This window comes from Coregonus lavaretus (assembly GCF_964263955.1).
Source record: "Coregonus lavaretus genome assembly, chromosome: 16".
NCBI lineage: Eukaryota > Metazoa > Chordata > Actinopteri > Salmoniformes > Salmonidae > Coregonus > Coregonus lavaretus.
In genome coordinates, this window is record NC_140003.1 from 47,387,561 (window position 1) to 47,409,793 (window position 22,233).

General features: G+C 44.0%; 1 pseudogene across 1 annotated transcript in view; it reads left to right on the forward strand.

Annotated features, from left to right (window-relative positions):
* Positions 1-361: 361 nt before the first annotated feature.
* LOC311143869 (zinc finger CCCH domain-containing protein 15-like) overlaps positions 362-22,233 on the forward strand; it is a 38,215-nt pseudogene continuing 16,343 nt past the window's right edge. The window contains exons 1-2 of the transcript in view: positions 362-506; positions 3,755-4,098. The product of the transcript in view is annotated as a zinc finger CCCH domain-containing protein 15-like (transcript). The remainder of the gene's footprint in view (positions 507-3,754; positions 4,099-22,233) is intronic.

Here is a 22,233-nt window from a genome sequence, read left to right on the forward strand (position 1 = left end):
AATGTCACAGGTATCCTCTGAGAATAGTATAAATGTATACACTGACTCAGTGATTGGGGTTCATCAGGAAATGCATAGAGGATGTTGTTCCCACTGTGTCGATTAGAACTTGTCCAAACCAAGAACTGTGGATAGATGGCAGCATTCGTGCAAAACTGAAAAGAAAGAGAGTGGAAACTGAAAAGCGCGAACCACCCCATTTAACCACGGCAAGGTGACTGGGAACATGGACGTGTACAAACAGACCAGCTATGACCTCCGTAAGGAAATCTAAGAGTTAAAACGACAGTACAGGGACAAAGTGGAATCACAATTCAACGGCTCAGACACGAAACGTATGTGCTAGGGCCTCCAGACAATCATGGATTACAGAGGGAATGCCAGCCACATCGCGGACACCGACGCCACCTTCTTCGCCCGCTTCGAGGAAAACAGCATTGAGCCGTCGATGAGGGCCCCCGCCGCTCACAAGGACTGTGCGCTCTCATTCTCCGCGGTCGACGTGAGTAAGTCATTTAAGCGTGTTAACCCTCACAAGGCTGCCAGCCCAGACGGCATCCCTAGCTGCATCCTCAGAGCATGTACCGACCAGACGGCATCCCAAGCCACGTCCTCAGAGCAGACCAGACGGCTGGTGTTTTTTACGTACATATTCAATCTCTCCATATCCCAGTCTGTTGTCCCCACTTGCTTCAAGATGTCCACCATTGTTCCTGTACCCAAGAAAGCGAAGGTAAGCTAAATGACTATCGCCCCGTAGCACTCACTTTTGTCGTCATGAAGTGCTTTGTGAGGCTAGTTAAGGACCATTTCACCTCCACCTTACCCCAATACAATTGGCATAAAGCCCCAACAGATCCACGGACGATCGCCATTGCACTTGTAAGAATATTAGAAGATAAATACACAAGACACAGAGGACTAGGAGTCAAGAGAGGACTAGAGGTCAATAGAGGACTAGAGGTCAATAGAGGACTAGAGATCAATAGAGGACTAGAGATCAATAGAGGACTAGAGGTCAATGGAGGACTAGGGGTCAATAGAGGACTAGCAGTCAATAGAGGACTAGGGGTCAATAGAGGACTAGAGGTCAATAGAGGACTAAAGATCAATAGAGGACTAGAGGTCAATAGAGGACTGGAGGTCAATAGAGGACTAGAGATCAATAGAGGACTGAGGTCAATAGAGGACTAAAGGTCAATAGAGGACTAGAGGTCAATAGAGGCCTAAAGATCAATAGAGGACTAGGGGTCAATAGAGGACTAGAGGTCAATAGAGGACTAGAGGTCAATAGAGGACTAGAGGTCAATAGAGGACTAAAGATCAATAGAGGACTAGAGGTCAATAGAGAACTAGAGGTCAATAGAGGACTATAGATCAATAGAGGACTAGAGGTCAATAGAGGACTAGGGGTCAATAGAGAACTAGAGGTCAATAGAGGACTAGCAGTCAATAGAGGACTAGGGGTCAATAGAGGACTAGAGGTCAATAGAGGACTAGAGGTCAATAGAGGACTAGGGGTCAATAGAGGACTAGAGGTCAATAGAGGACTAGCAGTCAATAGAGGACTAGCAGGCAATAGAGGACTAGCGGTCAATAGAGGACTAGAGGTCAATAGAGGACTAGAGGTCAATAGAGGACTAGCAGTCAATAGAGGACTAGAGGTCAATAGAGGACTAGAGGTCAATGGAGGACTAGCGGTCAATGGAGGACTAGCGGTCAATAGAGGACTAGAGGTCAATAGAGGACTAGAGGTCAATAGAGGACTAGCAGTCAATAGAGGACTAGAGGTCAATAGAGGACTAGAGGTCAATGGAGGACTAGCGGTCAATACAGGACTAGAGGTCAATAGAGGACTAGAGGTCAATAGAGGACTAGCAGTCAATAGAGGACTAGAGGTCAAGAGGGAATTAACGATCAATGGAAATAGTTGTTTTTCAGTTCAACATCTGTTTAGAATCTTTGTAGGGGTTCCAATCAGCGACTCATAGCTACATGTGGCAAATTCTCATTGGTCCAAATGGTCTATACATTGAGCCTGAAACAGGATACTTGGAGGTTTGGCCAGTAGCCCAATTTTATTGCAAGCAATTCTAATTGGTCAGCCCCATGCTAGGCTTGAGGCTATAAACTACATCCTGTCTCTTTGTTCAGTGGAGAAACATTGAGAACAGGGAAGAATGAACATTTTACATTTACATTTTAGTCATTTAGCAGACGCTCTTATCCAGAGCGACTTACAGTTAGTGAGTGGATACATTATCATCTACCATCTACTTCCCAGCATAACAACTACGATTTGATTTGTTCTCTTTGAATAAATATATTTTTCTGCGCCTGGTTTGCTTTGGGGTCTGTGTTATTGAAGAATAACATCAACTGCTAACGCACTGCACACTTTCCTATCCCGCCTGGACAAGAGAAATACCTGTGTAAGAATGCTGTTCATCGACTACAGCTCAGACTTTAATAATTGTAATAATTAATATTAATAATATGCCATTTTAGCAGACGCTTTTATCCAAAGCGACTTACAGTCATGCGTGCATACATTTTCAGATTCAGACTGTTTAATAGTCACATGTACTGGGTAGAAGGTGTGATTGCAGGGTACAGTGAACATCTTAGGCTCCAACATGCAGGACTAAGTTAAATGAAAGAATGAAAATGGTAATAAAACTATAGAAATAGAAATATAGCACTCTATACATCATAACAACTGTAGCAGTGATTAATACATACATGTCCTTTGGCGTGGAGGCAGATAAAGACTTGAGGGGGTGATTACGATAGGAGGAACAGCAGGCAGATTAAAGACTGATGAGGAGGTGGGGAGGGGATGACGATAGGAGGAACAGCAGGCAGATTAAAGACTGATGAGGAGGTGGGGGGTGGGGTGATAGGAGGAACAGCAGGCCGAGTAAAGACTGATGAGGAGGTGGGGGGTGGGGTGATAGGAGGAACAGCAGGCCGAGTAAAGACTGATGAGGAGGTGGGGGGTGGGGTGATAGGAGGAACAGCAGGCCGAGTAAAGACTGATGAGGAGGTGGGGGATGGGGTGATAGGAGGAACAGCAGGCCGAGTAAAGACTGATGAGGAGGTGGGGGGTGGGGTGATAATAGGAGGAACAGCAGGCCGAGTAAAGACTGATGAGGAGGTGGGGAGGGGATGACGATAGGAGGAACAGCAGGCAGATTAAAGACTGATGAGGAGGTGGGGGGTGGGGTGATAGGAGGAACAGCAGGCAGATTAAAGACTGATGAGGAGGTGGGGGGTGGGGTGATAATAGGGGGAGCAGCAGCATGATCATTGAGTGAAATAAAACCCCAAAAGTAATAATATACTTATCAACAACTGCAACAGTGATGAATGTCGTTGGGGTGGGGACAGAGTAAAGTATGTAGGGGCGGGTGGGGGGGTGGAATGTCTATAGGGGGAGGGGCAGAAGAAATAATGTCTATAGGGGGAGTAGCAGGGGGGAGGGGGGAGCAGATAGCTGACTAGGGGTGGCTATTCAGCAGGTTGATGGTCTGAGAGTAGAAACTATTGGCCTGTCTTTCAGTTTTTGCCATGATGCTCCTGTACTGCCCGCATCTGAGTGATGGAAGCGGGGCGAACAGGGCATGGCTTGGGAGGCTGGGGTCCCTGACGATCTTCTTGGCCTTCCTGCGACAATTGGTGTTGTAGGTGTCCTGTAGGGCAGTCAGTGTGCACCCAATTGTGCGTTTGGCTGCACGTATCACCCTCTGAGGAGCCTTGCGGTCCGCGGCGGTGGACTTCATGTACCAGGCGGTGATGCAGCCCGACAGTATGCTCTCGGCGGTGGACTTCACGTACCAGGCTGTGATGCAGCCCGACAGTATGCTCTCGGCGGTGGACTTCACGTACCAGGCTGTGATGCAGCCCGACAGTATGCTCTCGGCGGTGGACTTCACGTACCAGGCTGTGATGCAGCCCGACAGTATGCTCTCGGCGGTGGACTTCACGTACCAGGCTGTGATGCAGCCCGACAGTATGCTCTCGGCGGTGGACTTCACGTACCAGGCTGTGATGCAGCCCGACAGTATGCTCTCGGCGGTGGACTTCACGTACCAGGCTGTGATGCAGCCCGACAGTATGCTCTCGATGGTGCTCCTGCAGAACACTGTGAGGGCCCTCGGGGACAGGCCACATTTTTTCAGCCTCCTGAGGTTGAAGAGTCGCTGTCGTGCCTTCTTCACCAAGGTGTCGGTGTGTGGTTAGACCAGTTCAGCTTCTCTGAGATGTGTACGCCGAGTTATTAGAAGTTATTGACCGTCTCGACAGCGGCCCCGTTGATGAGGATGGGGGCGTGTCCAGCCTGTTTCCTCCTGATGTCCAATCACAATCAGCTCCTTTGTTTTTCTGACGTTGAGGGAGAGGTTGTTTACCTGGCACCACGCCGTCAGACTGACGTTGAGGGAGAGGTTGTTTACCTGGCACCACGCCGTCAGACTGACGTTGAGGGGAGAGGTTGTTTACCTGGCACCACGCCGTCAGACTGACGTTGAGGGGAGAGGTTGTTTACCTGGCACCACGCCGTCAGACTGACGTTGAGGGAAGAGGTTGTTTACCTGGCACCACGCCGTCAGACTGACGTTGAGGGAGAGGTTGTTACCTGGCACCACGCCGTCAGACTGACGTTAAGGGAGAGGTTGTTTACCTGGCAACACGCCGTCAGACTGACATTGAGGGAGAGGTTGTTTACCTGGCACCACGCCGTCAGACTGACGTTGAGGGAGAGGTTGTTTACCTGGCACCACGCCGTCAGAGTGTCTACCTCCTCCCTGTAGGCCGTCTCGTCATTGTTGGTGATCAGACCTACTACTGTCGTGTCGTCAGTGAACTTGATGATGGAGTTGGAACTGTGTGAGGCCACGCAGTCGTTGGTATACAGAGAATACAGAAGGGGATTGAGGACGTACCCTTGTGGGGCCCCCGTGTTGAGGATCAGTGTCGAGGAGGTAATGTTGCCTACCTTCACAACCTGGGGGGCGGCCCGTCAGGAAGTCCAGGACCCAGTTGCATAGGGAGGAATTCAGTCCCAGGGCTTTGAGCTTTGTAATGAATTTATAGGGCACTATGGTATTGAAGGCCGAGCTGTTGTTGATGAACAGTATCCTCACATATGCATTAATTTTGTCCAGGGTGAGGGCAGTGTGCAATGTGGATCTGTCAGGCCGGTAGGCGAATTGGAGAGGATTGAGTGTGTCTGGGAGGGAGGAGGTGATGTGGTCTTTGACTAGCCTCTCGAAGCACTTCATGGTGACGGTAGTGAGTGCTACTGGTCATTCAGTTCAGTTACTTTCCCTTTCTTGGACACAGGGGATGATAGTGGACATCTTGAAGCAGGTGGGTATAGAGGCCTGAGCTAGGGAGAGATTGAAAACATCCAGCTGGTCTGCACATGCTCTGAGGGCACGGCTAGAGATGTCATCTGGGCCAGCAGCCTTGCCTGGGCCACACACTCACAGTGTAGACTGTGAGTGTGTAGCCCACGTTGTCATCAGGGGCTCTCCTCGGCAGCTCAGGGTCGTTGTGCTCGAATCTTCAGAAAAAGGTGTTAAGCTCGTCCGGTAGGGTGACGTTGGTGACCGTGATGTGGCTGGCTTTCTTTTTGTAATCCGTGATCGTTAGGAGACCCTGCAACATACGCCTTGTGTCTGACCCGCTGAATTGCTCCTCCACTTTGTCTCTATACTTGTGTTTTCGCCATCTTGATCAATCTGCGTAAGTCATATTTGTACTGTTCAACCAAACTATTGTCCCCGGTCACATTGCCCTGTCTATAAGCAGCATCTCTCTCTTTCAGTTTCCCTACAAGGCTGCTATTAATCCCTACAAGGCTGCTATTAATCCACGTTTTTTGATTCGTGTATGTTTTGGAAGATACTATCGGTATCACGTTATCTATGCATTTTTTTATGAATCCGGTGACTGAGTCAGCGTATCTCCAGAGACAACCCGGGAACATATTCCAGTCCACGTGATCAAAACAGTCTTGGGGAGTGAATTCTGATTGGTCGGACCAACGCTGTACAGACCTGATCACCAGAACTTCCCTCTTGAGTCTTTGTTTGTAGACGGGGGAGAAGCAAGATGGAGTCATGGTCGGATTTTCCGAAAGGAGGATGGGATAGGGCCTTATACCCGTGTCGAAAAGGCATGTAGCAGTGGTCAAGAGTAGAATTTCTGCGAGTTAGACAGTCAATGTGTTGGTAATAATTTGGGAGCACGGTTCTCAAATTACTTTTGTTAACGTCCCCCGCAACAATGAACGCTGCCTCCGAGAATGCAGTCTCCAGATCTTTGAGAGCCTTTTTGGTGTCGGCTTGGGGCGGATAATGGCAATAATCCCGGTGAACTCTCTCAGAAGGTAAAAAGGACAACATTTTATGACCAAGTATTCCAAGTCGACGGAGAAGAAACTTGCAAGTTCCTGTACATTTTCCCCATTGCACAATGTGCTGTTAGTCATAAAGCAGAGCCCACCACCTTTGCTCTTGCCAGAGAGAGCCCGCTTCCTATCCGCTCGAAAAACTGTAAAACCCACTGGTTGTATATAATCCATTAGGATGTTGGAGGAAGTCTCAGAGAAACAGAGTATGTTGCAAGATCTGATGTCCCTCTGGAAGGAGATCCTCACTCTGATCTGATGTCCCTCTGGAAGGAGATCCTTGCTCTGAGTTCTTCAAGTTTGTTAATTAATGATTGAACATTGGCGAGTAGTATGCTGGGTAATGGAGGACAGTAGTATGCTGGGTAATGGAGGACAGTAGTATGCTGGGTAATGGAGGACAGTAGTATGCTGGGTAATGGAGGACAGTAGTATGCTGGGTAATGGAGGACAGTAGTATGATGGGTAATGGAGGACAGTAGTATGCTGGGTAATGGAGGACAGTAGTATGCTGGGTAATGGAGGACAGTAGTATGCTGGGTAATGGAGGACAGTAGTATGCTGGGTAATGGAGGACAGTGGTATGCTGGGTAATGGAGGACAGTAGTATGCTGGGTAATGGAGGACAGTAGTATGACGGGTAATGGAGGACAGTAGTATGCTGGGTAATGGAGGACAGTAGTATGCTGGGTAATGGAGGACAGTAGTATGCTGGGTAATGGAGGACAGTAGTATGCTGGGTAATGGAGGACAGTAGTATGCTGGGTAATGGAGGACAGTAGTATGCTGGGTAATGGAGGACAGTAGTATGCTGGGTAATGGAGGACAGTAGTATGCTGGGTAATGGAGGACAGTAGTATGCTGGGTAATGGAGGACAGTAGTATGCTGGGTAATGGAGGACAGTAGTATGCTGGGTAATGGAGGACAGTAGTATGCTGGGTAACGGAGGACAGTAGTATGCTGGGTAATGGAGGACAGTAGTATGCTGGGTAATGGAGGACAGTAGTATGCTGGGTAATGGAGGACAGTAGTATGCTGGGTAATGGAGGACAGTAGTATGCTGGGTAATGGAGGACAGTAGTATGATGGGTAATGGAGGACAGTAGTATGCTGGGTAATGGAGGACAGTAGTATGATGGGTAATGGAGGACAGTAGTATGCTGGGTAATGGAGGACAGTAGTATGCTGGGTAATGGAGGACAGTAGTATGCTGGGCAATGGAGGACAGTAGTATGCTGGGTAATGGAGGACAGTAGTATGCTGGGTAATGGAGGACAATAGTATGCTGGGTAATGGAGGACAGTAGTATGCTGGGTAATGGAGGACAGTAGTATGCTGGGTAATGGAGGACAGTAGTATTCTGGTTAATGGAGGACAGTAGTATGCTGGGTAATGGAGGACAGTAGTATGCTGGGTAATGGAGGACAGTAGTATGCTGGGTAATGGAGGACAGTAGTATGCTGGGTAACGGAGGACAGTAGTATGCTGGGTAATGGAGGACAGTAGTATGCTGGGTAATGGAGGACAGTAGTATGCTGGGTAATGGAGGACAGTAGTATGCTGGGTAACGGAGGACAGTAGTATGCTGGGTAATGGAGGACAGTAGTATGCTGGGTAATGGAGGACAGTAGTATGCTGGGTAATGGAGGACAGTGGTATGCTGGGTAATGGAGGACAGTAGTATGCTGGGTAATGGAGGACAGTAGTATGCTGGGTAATGGAGGACAGTAGTATGCTCTGTAATGGAGGACAGTAGTATGCTGGGTAATGGAGGAAGGTAGCATGTTGGGTAATGGAGGACAGTAGTATGCTGGGTAATGGAGGAAGGTAGCATGTTGGGTAATGGAGGACAGTAGTATGCTGGGTAATGGAGGAAGGTAGCATGTTGGGTAATGGAGGACAGTAGTATGCTGGCTAATGGAGGACAGTAGAATGCTGGGTAATGGAGGACAGTAGTATGCTGGTCAATATAGGACTAGGTGTCAATAGAGGACTAGGGGTCAATAGAGGACTAGCAGTCAATAGAGGACTAGAGGTCAAATATTGACCCCTAGTCCTCTATTGACTGCTAGTCCTCTATTGACCTCTAGTCCTCTATTGACCCCTAGTCCTCTATTGACCCCTAGTCCTCTATTGACCTCTAGTCCTCTATTGACTGCTAGTCCTCTATTGCCAGTGTGGTGAAGAAGGTGCAACAGGGCCTTCTCAACCTCAGCAGACTGAAGAAATTTGGCTTGGCCCCTAAGGCCCTCACAAACCTCTACAGATGCACCATTGAAAGTGTCTTGTCGGGCTGTATCACCGCCTGGTACGGCAAGTGCACCGTCCGCAAACGCAGGGCTCTCCAGAGGGTGGTGCGGTCAGCACAACGCATCACCGGGGGCACACTGCCTAACCTACAGGACATCTACAGCACCCGGTGTCACAGGAAGGTCAAGTAGATCATCAAGGACCTCAGCCACCCGAACCACAGCCTGTTCACCCAGCTACCATCTAGAAGGCGGAGACAGTACAGGTGCATCGAAGCTGGGACCGAGAAACTGAAAAACATGGCTCATCCTACAGAACTACTGCTGCACGTGCCTTTTCTATTCATATACTGTCCATAATGTCCATATACAGTGGGGGAAAAAAGTATTTAGTCAGCCACCAATTGTGCAAGTTCTCCCACTTAAAAAGATGAGAGAGGCCTGTAATTTTCATCATAGGTACACGTCAACTATGACAGACTAATTGAGAATATTTCTTTCCAGAAAATCACATTGTAGGATTTTTTATGAATTTATTTGCAAATTATGGTGGAAAATAAGTATTTGGTCAATAACCAAAGTTTCTCAATACTTTGTTATATACCCTTTGTTGGCAATGACACAGGTCAAACGTTTTCTGTAAGTCTTCACAAGGTTTTCACACACTGTTGCTGGTATTTTGGCCCATTCCTCCATGCAGATCTCCTCTAGAGCAGTGATGTTTTGGGGCTGTTGCTGGGCAACACGAATTTTCAACTCCCTCCAAAGATTTTCTATGGGGTTGAGATCTGGATACTGGCTAGGCCACTCCAGGACCTTAAAATGCTTCTTACGAAGCCACTCCTTCGTTGCCCGGGCGGTGTGTTTGGGATCATTGTCACATTCCGGACTCTGACATTGCTCGTTCTGATATTTCTTAATTTATTTATATTTACTTGTTGTTTTGTATCGCTAAGTATTACTGCACTTTTAGAGCTGCAAACTCAAGCATTTCGCTTCACCTGTGATTAACATCTGCAAATCTGTGTACGTGACCAATAAACTTCGATTTGATTTGACATTCAGATATAGATCTTCCTGTTCAACATCACATACCCTTCCGTTTCCTGACCAGTTGTCTGGGACAGGGATGTTGTTTTGATGTGCCAATTCGTAGGCAAATTCTCTGCATTTTAGGCTACTAAGCCCACGAAACTGGTCGGCAACATTTTTTGACATGTTTGGCAAGCTCGGACGCCACGGGGCCGTACTTGCGAACATTAGAAAAGTTTCAGTTCAAAGGTTAAGTTTAAGCATCAGCGTTGACGTAGTGTCAAATGATAGAACGCTACATTGTAGCTGGTCCTGTCAGATATCCTGGCACACGTTAGCCCTATGCTAACCTCACCAGGTGGCCGGGATTATTTCCTGTAACAACTTCCTCATCAGCCTATCAAAGATCTTTAAACTTTTTCTCCACCAACCAATGGTATTTCTTAAAATAGGTCAACTCGGCCACCAGAGGTATACATGTAAACCTTGAATTTCCTCATCCCTTGCTGCTGCTCCAATGGACTTATTCCCTTCTCTCTTCCTTGTCTGCTCTCTCAATAACCTCAGGGAGGGCTAGACCCCATGCTTGTTTTACGTTTGTATACATGGGGTAACTCAGTAACTCAAAAGATTCACTATCTTGAGTTCATATGCATGAGACATTGCATAAAACGGACAAAATGTAATCATCATTTGTATGGGGTTTGGTGGACATTGGCTACAACTTACCCCAAGGCAAACATTTTGAATTTATTAGCCCACACAGCTACAAGGATGCACTTTCTTGCTAGGTTTAGGACCTCATATTGTAGCTTACAGAGGCCTCAACTGATGTGTAAAACAATCTTAGAAATAGGTTTGGATACACAATAAATGAATATGACTTGAATTAATTATCAAACTTGCTGGCCACTTTTTCCATGTGGTTTGTTCTTTCGCAGAAACCATGAAATGATGACCTCTTCCTAATATTTGGTCACATGATTTATTTTGTGTATGGTTTGATAGAAACAAGGGGTGGCTCAACTAACCCCACTCTCCCCTACCCTTAATCAACACCACCAACAGAGCAGTGCCCTGTCACCAGAGTGCCACCAATTCATCGTCAGCTGTAAATATCAGTGACAGACATGGCTGTAGCATTTATCTGTGGTAGTAAAGTGTTCAGGTACGTCTGAGACTATTGACTTATGATGGAGATAACAAAAGGAAGAGAACTCATACAGATGGACATTCCTCTTACAGATGGACGTTCCTCTAACAGATGGACATTCCTCTAACAGATGGACATTACTCTTACATATGGACATTCCTCATACAGATGGACATTCCTCTAACAGATGGACATTCCTCTTACAGATGGACATTCCTCTTACAGATGGACATTCCTCTTACAGATGGACATTCCTCTAACAGATGGACGTTCCTCTAACAGATGGACATTCCTCTAACAGATGGACATTCCTCTTACATATGGACATTCCTCATACAGATGGACATTCCTCTAACAGATGGACATTCCTCTTACAGATGGACATTCCTCTTACAGATGGACATTCCTCTTACAGATGGACATTCCTCTAACAGATGGACGTTCCTCTAACAGATGGACGTTCCTCTTACAGATGGACATTCCTCTAACATATTGACATTCCTCTAACAGATGGACATTCCTCTAACAGATGGACATTCCTCTTACAGATGGACGTTCCTCTTACAGATGGACATTCCTCTAACAGATGGACATTCCTCTTACAGATGGACATTCCTCTAACAGATGGACATTCCTCTTACAGATGGACATTCCTCTTACAGATGGACATTCCTCTTACAGATGGACATTCCTCTAACAGATGGACGTTCCTCTAACAGATGGACGTTCCTCTTACAGATGGACATTCCTCTTACATATGGACATTACTCTTACAGATGGACATTCCTCTTACAGATGGACATTCCTCTTACAGATGGACATTCCACTTAGAGATGGACATTCCTCTAACAGATGGACATTCCTCTTACAGATGGAAATTCCTCTTACAGATGGACATTCCACTTAGAGATGGACATTCCTCTAACAGATGGACATTCCTCTTACAGATGGACATTCCTCTTACTGATGGACATTCCTCTTACATATGGACATTCCTCTTACAGATGGACATTCCTCTTACAGATGGACATTCCTCTTACAGATGGACCTTCCTCTTACAGATGGACATTCCTCTTACAGATGGACATTCCTCTAACAGATGGACATTCCTCTTACAGATGGACATTCCACTTAGAGATGGACATTCCTCTAACAGATGGACATTCCTCTTACAGATGGACATTCCTCTTACTGATGGACATTCCTCTTACATATGGACATTCCTCTTACAGATGGACATTCCTCTTACAGATGGACATTCCTCTTACAGATGGACCTTCCTCTTACAGATGGACGTTCCTCTTACAGATGGACATTCCTCTAACAGATGGACATTCCTCTTACAGATGGACATTCCTCTAACAGATGGACATTCCTCTTACAGATGGACATTCCTCTTACAGATGGACATTCCTCTTACAGATGGACATTCCTCTAACAGATGGACGTTCCTCTAACAGATGGACGTTCCTCTTACAGATGGACATTCCTCTTACATATGGACATTCCTCTTACAGATGGACATTCCTCTTACAGATGGACATTCCTCTTACAGATGGACATTCCACTTAGAGATGGACATTCCTCTAACAGATGGACATTCCTCTTACAGATGGACATTCCTCTTACAGATGGACATTCCACTTAGAGATGAACATTCCTCTAACAGATGGACATTCCTCTTACAGATGGACATTCCTCTTACTGATGGACATTCCTCTTACATATGGACATTCCTCTTACAGATGGACATTCCTCTTACAGATGGACATTCCTCTTACAGATGGACATACCTCTAACAGATGGACATTCCTCTTACAGATGGACATTTAATATTTTTCATAATAAATAATAATACATTCATTTGAACTCAGTCCTGCCATAAACCTCCTACTACTACAAAGCCCATGCATTTGTCCCCTCCAAAAAAGTAAAGAATTCCTTTTGTATGCTTGTCTTCCAAAAACAGTTATCTGCATGAAAACTCTGCTAAGAACACCTAGGATCCTCATTATGTTTATTTAAATAGACCAATTAGAGTTGAGAAAACAGATGTCAGCGGGCTCATTTCCAACTCATCTACTTTATTCATGTATTGATTTTAATTACAAATTCATATTACCAGTTGCATCTGCAGCATAATTAGTGATGTGTCGTTCAATTTATTATTAAAGTGTGGACAATGATGGATGCCATGGAAGAGGATTTGGAGATGTCTAACTGTACTAGAGATTGTACTTCCCTCTATTGGATGGCAGTTGGAACTTCAGCCTCTTATATCTACTAGTCAGAATGATGGGAATGGAAACATGTTTTACTGGTCAGAGTGATGGGGAAGGAAACATATTCTACTAATCAGAGTGATGGGGAAGGAAACATATTCTACTAATCAGAGTGATGGGGAAGGAAACATATTCTACTGGTCAGAGTGATGGGGAAGGAAACATATTCTACTAATCAGAGTGACGGGGAAGGAAACATATTCTACTAATCAGAGTGATGGGGAAGGAAACATATTCTACTAATCAGAGTGATGGGGAAGGAAACATATTCTACTAATCAGAGTGATGGGGAAGGAAACATATTCTACTGGTCAGAGTGATGGGGAAGGAAACATATTCTACTAATCAGAGTGATGGGGAAGGAAACATATTCTACTAATCAGAGTGATGGGGAAGGAAACATATTCTACTAATCAGAGTGACGGGGAAGGAAACATATTCTACTAATCAGAGTGATGGGGAAGGAAACATATTCTACTGGTCAGAGTGATGGGGAAGGAAACATATTCTACTAATCAGAGTGATGGGGAAGGAAACATATTCTACTAATCAGAGTGATGGGGAAGGAAACATATTCTACTGGTCAGAGTGATGGGGAAGGAAACATATTCTACTAATCAGAGTGATGGGGAAGGAAACATATTCTACTAATCAGAGTGACGGGGAAGGAAACATATTCTACTAATCAGAGTGACAGGGAAGGAAACATATTCTACTGGTCAGAGTGATGGGGAAGGAAACATATTCTACTGGTCAGAGTGATGGGGAAGGAAACATATTCTACTAATCAGAGTGACGGGGAAGGAAACATATTCTACTAATCAGAGTGACAGGGAAGGAAACATATTCTACTAATCAGAGTGATGGGGAAGGAAACATATTCTACTAATCAGAGTGACGGGGAAGGAAACATATTCTACTAATCAGAGTGACAGGGAAGGAAACATATTCTACTGGTCAGAGTGATGGGGAAGGAAACATATTCTACTAATCAGAGTGACGGGGAAGGAAACATATTCTACTAATCAGAGTGACGGGGAAGGAAACATATTCTACTGGTCAGAGTGATGGGGAAGGAAACATATTCTACTAATCAGAGTGACGGGGAAGGAAACATATTCTACTAATCAGAGTGACAGGGAAGGAAACATATTCTACTGGTCAGAGTGATGGGGAAGGAAACATATTCTACTAATCAGAGTGACGGGGAAGGAAACATGTTCTACTAATCAGAGTGACGGGGAAGGAAACATATTCTTTATCGCAAGCCTAAGGCTTCTACGGCATCAGATAGGAACAATCTCTAACGGAACAACCCCCTTCCTCTCTTTGGTGGCCGCGCTGTGTGGTGTGTTTGTGTTTGTGTGTGTGTGTGTGTGTGTTTGTGTGTGTTTGTGTGTGTGTGTGTGTGGCACTGCTTCACTGCTGCTTTTAATCTGTCTCTCAGCAACAGCCCCTCTTTTGAAATGTGACTGAGCCTGCATCCCAAATGGTACCCTATTCACTACATAGTGCACTTCTTTTGATCAGGGCCCATAGGGGATAATTTCTTTATCTGTAAGTCCTCTTCTTTACCTTCTACATAGTAGCTATCATGGGCCGGAGCTTCAACGAGAGGGGAACGTCTGTCATATCACTGAAGAAAATGGTCGCAAGCAGAAGAACATTTGGTAACACTTTACTTGACACAAAGTCCCATAACACGTTATGACACGGTCATAACCATGTCATAATATGTCATAACAGCTGACATAACTTGTCATAACCTGTCATAATATGATCATAACACTGTCATAACCCATGTCTTTACACCTGTTGTGATATATATTGCGTTATTTTATGGCTGGTTACGACACTTATATAAGAGTGTCATTTACTCAAATGTGTTTTTACCCTACCAAGAAGTTTTTTAAGTCCTTTGTTGTTGTTGTAATGAATTCTTTAGTCATGTTTTTTTTTTTCAATCATATTTTAAATAACTTGCATAAAATACACTCTATGACACTGTCATGAAGCATTATGACCATCCTGTGTCACTTTACTTGGACTAAGAAAATGCACTTCATCACACTGTTAAGAAGCATCAGTTGTTGTCTGTATTAGTGTGCGGCGGGCTGGTTAACACTGGGGTTAAACTGATTCAAGTTAATGGTACAGCCAACACAATAACTGGCTTATGGAAGCACTTCTCTATAGCGAGAAGTATATTCAATTTTTACATTAGCTAAATACGCTACCTTTTATCATCTTGATCCTAATGATATAGGACTGTGTGTAAAACAGCCTGTGATAGAGCAACGACCCTGTGTGTGGGTGGAGAGAGGGTTGGCTTTACACGTTTACTCACTCTAGATGGTCAGAACTGCATGACTTCTTTGCTATTGCGACATGGGCTGTGTCAGGATCGATTGTAAGTTAAACTGATGTACTGTATCCCTTCATGGGTAGTGTGATGCGTAAGAAAAAATATTTACTGGCAGTCATTAGCTGCTGTTAAAATATATCGTCCTTTTTCCTTTTTTTGCTGATAGGAATAGAACAGGATATAATGAGGACTACATGTCTCTCTGCTGATAGGAATAGAACAGGATATAATGAGGACTACATGTCTCTCTGCTGATAGGAATAGAACAGGATATAATGAGGACTACATGTCTCTCTGCTGATAGGAATAGAACAGGATATAATGAGGACTACATGTCTCTCTGCTGATAGGAATAGAACAGGATATAATGAGGAATACATGTCTCTCTGCTGATAGGAATAGAACAGGATATAATGAGGACTACATGTCTCTCTGCTGATAGGAATAGAACAGGATATAATGAGGACTACATTAAATATGTCTCTCTGCTGATAGGAATAGAACAGGATATAATGAGGACTACATTAAATATGTCTCTCTGCTGATAGGAATAGAACAGGATATATTGAGGACTACATTAAATATGTCTCTCTGCTGATAGGAATAGAACAGGATATATTGAGGACTACATTAAATATGTCTCTCTGCTGATAGGCAGCGTGAAGTATTGGACATAAATAACTGGTCTGGATATTATTTATAGGTATTTTTCTCTTCATTTTTTCTAACAATCAGATTCAATGAACTGAGCAGGCTGGTCTGACATGCTAACAGCCAATCAGATCCAATGAACTGAGCAGGCTGGTCTGACATGCTAACAGCCAATCAGATCCAATGAACTGAGCAGGCTGGTCTGACATGCTAACAGCCAATCAGATCCAATGAACTGAGCAGGCTGGTCTGACATGCTAACAGCCAATCAGATCCAATGAACTGAGCAGGCTGGTCTGACATGCTAACAGCCAATCAGATCCAATGAACTGAGCAGGCTGGTCTGACATGCTAACAGCCAATCAGATCCAATGAACTGAGCAGGCTGGTCTGACATGCTAACAGCCAATCAGATCCAATGAACTGAGCAGGCTGGTCTGACATGCTAATAGCCTTGCTATGACTTTCTTAATATGAGCATGAATCTATAATATTGTGCTGTTATTATTTCTATTAATATGATCTATTATTGTTATTATATATTTTTTCTGTCTGTTTTCCATGTTATTTGGTTAGTTCTCCTAAAAATCACCCTCATAGATAGGCAATAGACCGATGGGGCTTTGAATGTGTGAGTGAAGGGTGGCAGTATTGAATGATGTTATCATGGGACTGCCCATATTTCCATCTGGCCTGTCGCCAATTGGCGGCCAAGGGTTTGCCTTAGGACGCAAAGGTACGTCATGAGTCAGGGGAGATAGTCTGACGGTCTGTCACGAACGTTGAGAGACGGGTCAGACCAAGGTGCAGCGTGAAAAGCGTACATGTTTATTTAACTCAATAAACAAAACAAGAAACAAGGTAACGTGAAGTCCTCAGGCTAAACACATACAAGCCTAACACGGAACAATATCCCACAACTAAGGTAGGCAAACAGGCTACTTAAGTATGATCCCCAATCAGAGACAACGAGCGACAGCTGCCTCTGATTGGGAATCACACCCGGCCAAACATAGAAACACCCAACCTAGATCCCAAACATAGATATACATCACATAGATTTCCACACCCTGACTCAACAAACAAGAGTTCCATACGTCAGGGCGTGACAATAGAGCTAGATATGGGGGGAGGATTTAGTGGGTGGGATTATTAGGACAATTGGAGGTTTCCACGGTTGCAGCTACAGTTTAACAGTGCAACTATTCTTCTACAGCTATATTTGGACACTTAATCATCATGGTGCTTTTTGATGGTGTTTACAAACATTGGTTGTGGTAAGTATAATTGAAACGTGGGTATCATTATAGTAAGTGGGGAAAGTTACAATTGTAATGGTTTAGCAGATTAAAAAAAAAAAATTCTGTCACTGGCAAAGAAACTCAAAAGGGTTTATTGTTATTTTATTGTGATTATTAATTAACAACAATTTTGATCCGATTGTGCAAACTGTGCAAACAGATCCTCAAGGAAGATGGATCCATTTAAATATGCTATTGGACCAAAAACAGATCTGGCTAATTAATCTATATCGGCCAAATAATGATGATCCACACTTCTTTGAAAATATATGAATTCGGAAGATTACATGCACCTTAGCCCAATACATTTAAACTCAGTTTACACAATTCCTGACATTTAATCCTAATAAAACTTCCCTGTCTTAGGTCAGTTAGGATCACCACTTTATTTTAAGAATGTGAAATGTCAGAATAATAGTAGAGAGAATGATTTATTTCAGCTTTTATTTCTTTCATCACATTCCCAGTGGGTCAGAACTTTACATACACTCAATTAGTATTTGGTAGCATTGCCTTTAAATTGTTTAACTTGGGTCAAACATTTCGGGTAGCCTTCCACAAGCTTCCCACAATAAGTTTTGGCCCATTCCTCCTGACAGAGCTGGTGTAACTGAGTCAGGTTTGTAGGCCTCCTTGCTCGCACACATTTTTTCAGTTCTGCCCACAAATGTTCTATATGATTGAGGTCAGGGCTTTGTGATGGCCACTCCAATACCTTGACTTTGTTGTCCTTAAGCCATTTTGCCACAACTTTGGAAGTATGCTTGGGGTCATTGTCCATTTGGAAGACCCATTTGCGACCAAGCTTTAACTTCCTGACTGATGTCTTGAGATGTTGCTTCAATATATCCACATAATTTTCCTTCCTCATGATGCCATCTATTTTGTGAAGTGCACCAGTCCCACCTGCAGCAAAGCACCCCCACAGCATGATGCTGCCACCCCGTGCTTCATGGTTGGGATGGTGTTCTTCGGCTTGCAAGGAACCACATTTTTCCTCCAAACATAACGATGGTCATTATGGCCAAACAGTTCTATTTTTGTTTCATCAGACCAGAGGACATTTCTCAAAAAAGTACGATCTTTGTCCCCATGTGCAGTTGCAAACCGTTGTCTGGCTTTTTTATGGCAGTTTTGGAGCAGTGGCTTCTTCCTTGCTGAGCGGCCTTTCAGGTTATGTCGATATAGGACTTGTTTGACTGTGGATATAGATATTTCTGTACCTGTTTCCTCCAGCATCTTCACAAGGTCCTTTGCTGTTGTTCTGGGATTGATTTGCACTTTTCGCACCAAAGTACGTTCATCTCTAGTCTCCTTCCTTGGTGTTTATACTTGCGTACTAGACTTGTGGAGGTCTACAATTTATTTGGCTGATTTCTTTTGATTTTCCCATGATGTCAAGCAAAGAGGCACTGAGTTTGAAGGTAGGCCTTGAAATACATCCACAGGTACACCTCCAATTGACTCAAATTATGTCAATTAGCCTATCAGAAGGTTCTAAAGCCATGACATCATTTCTGGAATTTACCAAGCTGTTTAAAGGCACAGTCAACTCAGTGTATGTAAACTTCTGACCCACTGGAATTGTGATACAGTGAACAATAAGTGAAATAATCTGTCTGTAAACAATTGTTGGAAAAATTACTTGCGTCATGCACAAAGTAGATGTCCTAACCGACTTGCCAAAACTATAGTTTGTTAACAAGACATTTGTGGAGTGGTTGAAAAATGAGTTTTAATGACTCTATTATTATGGTGGGAGATTATAATATGGTTTTAAGTACCTCAATGGATGTTAAAAGAAATCACACTACAAACTATCACCCTCATGCACCTAAGGAGATCACAAATATTATGGATATATTGGAACTAGTGGATATATGGAGGCTGAAAAACTCTGACCCAGTGAGATATACATGGAGTCGGCTTAATCAAGCTAGTCGTCTTGACTACTTCTTGGTCTCATGCTTACTGGCACCAAAAGTTTTAAAAGTATTGATAAAATCAAATCAAATCATATTTATTTGTCATATGCGCTGAATACAACACAGTGAAATGCTTACTGTTAATAAAAATTAAACTGTTATGTAGTAGAGTTCAGCATGTGTCCTTAACATACTGTCTGTCTGTAGTAGAGTTGAGCATGTGTCCTTAACATACTGTCTGTCTGTAGTAGAGTTGAGCATGTGTCCTTAACATACTGTCTGTCTGTAGTAGAGTTGAGCATGTGTCCTTAACATACTGTCTGTCTGTAGTAGAGCTGAGCATGTGTCCTTAACATACTGTCTGTCTGTAGTAGAGTTGAGCATGTGTCCTTAACATACTGTCTGTCTGTAGTAGAGCTGAGCATGTGTCCTTAACATACTGTCTGTCTGTAGTAGAGCTGAGCAGCATGATAAGACTGAGACCAACAACATCCCTGACAGTGAATCTGGTGACAGTGACAGGAGCAGCATCATGGTAGTCAGGAAGGGAGGAATGAGCGGGCTGACAGCGAGGCCAGGGCAGGACAGGAGGAGGACAGGACACGTTGATGTTGAGCCGTAAGGGAGGAATGAGCGGGCTGACAGCGAGGCCAGGGCAGGACAGGAGGAGGACAGGACACGTTGATGTTGAGCCGTAAGGGAGGAATGAGCGGGCTGACAGCGAGGCCAGGGCAGGACAGGAGGAGGACAGGACACGTTGATGTTGAGCCGTAAGGGAGGAATGAGCGGGCTGACAGCGAGGCCAGGGCAGGACAGGAGGAGGACAGGACACGTTGATGTTGAGCCGTAAGGGAGGAATGAGCGGGCTGACAGCGAGGCCAGGGCAGGACAGGAGGAGGACAGGACACGTTGATGTTGAGCCGTAAGGGAGGAATTAGCAGGCTGACAGCGAGGCCAGGGCAGGACAGGAGGAGGACAGGACACGTTGATGTTGAGCCGTAAGGGAGGAATGAGCGGGCTGACAGCGAGGCCAGGGCAGGACAGGAGGAGGACAGGACACGTTGATGTTGAACAGTAAGGGAGGAATGAGAGGACCTGAATAATAACGAGGCAAGTAGTCATCATGAGACATACAGACACACTAGACCCACAGCAACCAAGATACCTTATTCGAAGGCCTAATGTTTTTTTCCCAAATGAAGGTGAGGAAAGTGGCATTATGATTTGCCGGTGTCGGGGGAGCTGTCAGGAGAGACCGTAGTGGAATATTATCTTTCTTAGTTAATTTGATCAATCCTGTTCATGACTCCTTGATCATCCAGTTCAGGCCTATATGAGTTTGTTGTTGTTATAGGCAGACCTATATGAGTTTTTCTTTATTTTTTAACAATTTTTTACATTGTAGAATAATACTGAAGACATCAAAACTATGAAATAACACTGATGGAATCATGTATCCAAAACAGTGTTAAACAAATCAAAATACATTTGAGATTTGAGATTCTTCAAATAGCCACCCTTTGCCTTGATGACAGCTTTGCACACTCTTGGCATTCTCTCAACCAGCTTCATGAGGTAGTCACCTGGAATGCATTTCAATTGACAGGTGTGCATTCTTAAAAGTTAATTTGTGGAATTTCTTTCCTTCTTAATGTGTTTCAGCCAATCAGTTGTGTTGTGACAAGGTATACAGAAGATAGCCCTATTTGGTAAAAGTCCATATTATGGCAAGAACAGCTCAAATAAGCAAAGAGAAATGACAGTCCATTACTTTAAGACATGAAGGTCAGTCAATACGGAACATTTCAAGAACTTTGAACATTTCTTCAAGTGCAGTCGCAAAAACCATCAAGCACAGGAAAGGACATTATGGGGGGAGGACAATTAACGAAGCGGCAACTAGAATGAAATTTGATCGCATTTATTCGAATGTTTACATTGCAAAAAGTGATAATTATTTTTCATGCCAGGAGAGGTACCGGATCCGAGAGGTACCGGATCTGGCCAAATAGGTCCCGAAACCAAACATTCAAAAACGAAACGGTGCCTGATCCTGTTCTGGCAGGATCCAGCTCACATTAAGCACTGCATAAAGCTATAAGGAGTTGTCACTATATTGTGAGTATAGAGCCCCACAGTGGAGGTGTCATAATACCCATAAAACCTAGCGGTCAAACAGGGAAATGATTCCAATAGTTTTCCCACCATTCATTTTTCCCATAGGGAATTTTAGAAACACTTAAAATAAGGGCTGTGTTTCGTTTAGGCTTACCCTGGCGTGACGTTTTGATAACCATGTAAATCTCTCTCGGACAAATTGACTTTTATCAACATATTCGACTCTATTTACTCTCAGATTAGAAAATGCTAATTAGCATCAAAGTAGACATCATGTAAGACTATACATCTCTGCAAACTCCTAAATGTAATCTCTTCCTGAAACCTTTGCTAGAAGGTATTGTGTCAATTTAAAACTTGCACAAGACAGTTCACAGAATTGTCAATTTAAAGAAATGTTGCCAATTTATTAATTACAAAAATCAGCTAACATTAATCAATCAATCAATCAATCAATCAATTTTATTTTATATAGCCCTTCTTACATCAGCTAATATCTCGAAGTGCTACTGTTCGAACATTAGATAGTTAATCCAGAGATTCTTACCTTTGCCTCGATTCAGCAGTCTCGTCCACATCATCATGGCATTTGTAGTTCTTTATGATAGCCACATTAGCAGCTAATTAGTATTTCATATTTTTTTTTGGGGGGGGGGGTTAAATACAGGTGAATATATTGACAAAAGTCACCTTGTCCTGGAGAGATTTACTGTCACGCCCTGACTCAGGGGACTCGTATAT